A 2,228-nucleotide genomic window follows, 5' to 3' on the forward strand; every position below is an offset into this window, starting at 1 on the left:
GATTTCTCAAGAACAGCCGTGTTGGATATGAAGTCATCCCATTTCAGGTTCATGATATGTCTTAGCTTCTGTTGGTTGAAGCGTTCTAGTTTCTTCAGATCACAGCAATATAACGTCCAGGTTTCGCAACCATATAGCAGGGTGGAAATGACTACAGCTTTGTACACCATCAGTTTGGTGTACAGTGTTAGATCTTTATTCAGGAAGACACGCTTTGTAAGACGTCCAAATGCTACATGGGCAGCACGTAATCTATACTCCACATCTTTTCCATGACAATATGTTATAAGAATTACAAAATAATCTGATCAGCACTTTACGAAATACATTAATGAGACACAGACGTATTTCTAGTCGCTTACGTTGATAACTGTGCGAGCTGAATGCTCACACAATTAGTGCTGCAATTTTAGTATTACACGTAGAAGAATATAAATGAAATGATTAAATGTTCAAATGTGTGTGAATTCCTAAGGGACCAAACTGCTGAGGTCATCGGTCCCTAGAGTTACACAGTACTTAAAGTAACTTACGCTAAGAAAAGCACACACACCCATACCCGAGGGAGGACTCGAACCTCCGGCGGGAGTGGCCGCGCAGTGAAATCTTTATCATATTACGTACGGCTCTTAGTATCACATGTCGCAGGCGTTAGAGTCATTACAGACTAAACTGTTCATGCGTAACGTCAAATGCCGTCACGAGGGCCAAGAACGGAAGAGCAGAGAAGGCTATGAGACGACGTCAGCCAATAGTACGCTGATCGACCCCTCTCTAGGACGACACCGAGACAGCAGCGGCCTCTCGGCGAAGAGAATATAAGCGCCGCTCCGCCTGTCCACAGCCCGAGTTGAAGACGAACCGTCTTACGAATGCTGCAGCAGTGAGTTATGAACTGTGTTGTTTTGCTTGTATTGAAATTGTGTATAATGAAGGACATTGATTATTTGCATGTCGCCATTTGCTTGCAAAACACCTTTGTGAATACGCACTCCACCTTCAGGCCACAAGTGGCCTACCGGGACCATCCGACCGCCGTGCCATCCTCGGTGGAGAATGCGGATAGGAGGGTCGTGGGGTCAGCACACCGCTCTCCGGTCGTAAGATGATATTCTTGACCGAAGCCGCTACTACTCGGTCGAGTAGCTCCCTCAATTGCATCGCGAGGCTGAGTCCACCCCGAAAAATGGCAACAGCGCATGGCGGCCAAGATGGTCACCCATCCAAGTGCCGGCCACGCCCGACAGCGCTTAACTTCGGGGATCTGACGGGAACCGGAGTATCCACTGCGGCAAGGCCGTTGCCTATTGTCATTTAGTTTATTAATACTATTTGCTTGAATTTAGCGATCCGAGAAAGCAGGCTTCCTAGGCACCCAATATTACGAGTAGACGAGTGGGCAGAAAACAACATAAACACCACAAGAACCACCATGATGAATTTCGTAACAGCATAGTTACAAGAACACTATAATTGGAACATTCATAAAACTCTCAGGTAAGTTGGGGCTGTAACTTGAGATCAAACATTTCTTCCTTGGCATGATCTACTGCCGGAAACAGCGTCTTGTTCAGGGTGAAACAGAACACCACCGATAAACTTTCAGAAGTATTTCAGCGATAACTTCTGAGCATTGCTATAACGGACCCACGGTCTCTGGCGGCTCGTTGTACCTAAATACACCCACATCTACACTCCTGGAAATGGAAAAAAGATCACATTGACACCGGTGTGTCAGACCCACCATACTTGCTCCGGACACTGCGATAGGGCTGTACAAGCAATGATCACACGCACGGCACAGCGGACACACCAGGAACCGCGGTGTTGGCCGTCGAATGGCGCTAGCTGCGCAGCATTTGTGCACCGCCGCCGTCAGTGTCAGCCAGTTTGCCGTGGCATACGGAGCTCCATCGCAGTCTTTAACACTGGTAGCATGCCGCGACAGCGTGGATGTGAACCATATGTGCAGTTGATGGACTTTGAGCGAGGGCGTATAGTGGGCATGCGGGAGGCCGGGTGGACGTACCGCCGAATTGCTCAACACGTGGGGCGTGAGGTCTCCACAGTACATCGATGTTGTCGCCAGTGGTCGGCGGAAGGTGCACGTGCCCGTCGACCTGGGACCGGACCGCAGCGACGCACGGATGCACGCCATGACCGTAGGATCCTACGCAGTGCCGTAGGGGACCGCACCGCCACTTCCCAGCAAATTAGGGACACTGTTG

The 2,228-nt window shown here is 49.6% G+C and overlaps 1 pseudogene; it reads right to left on the reverse strand.

The window, feature by feature from the left end:
* Nucleotides 1-1,187: 1,187 nt before the first annotated feature.
* Nucleotides 1,188-1,305, reverse strand: LOC126420065 (5S ribosomal RNA; annotated as a pseudogene).
* Nucleotides 1,306-2,228: the final 923 nt, after the last annotated feature.

The sequence above is a fragment of the Schistocerca serialis genome, chromosome 9 (assembly GCF_023864345.2).
Source record: "Schistocerca serialis cubense isolate TAMUIC-IGC-003099 chromosome 9, iqSchSeri2.2, whole genome shotgun sequence".
In the NCBI taxonomy this organism is placed as follows: domain Eukaryota; kingdom Metazoa; phylum Arthropoda; class Insecta; order Orthoptera; family Acrididae; genus Schistocerca; species Schistocerca serialis.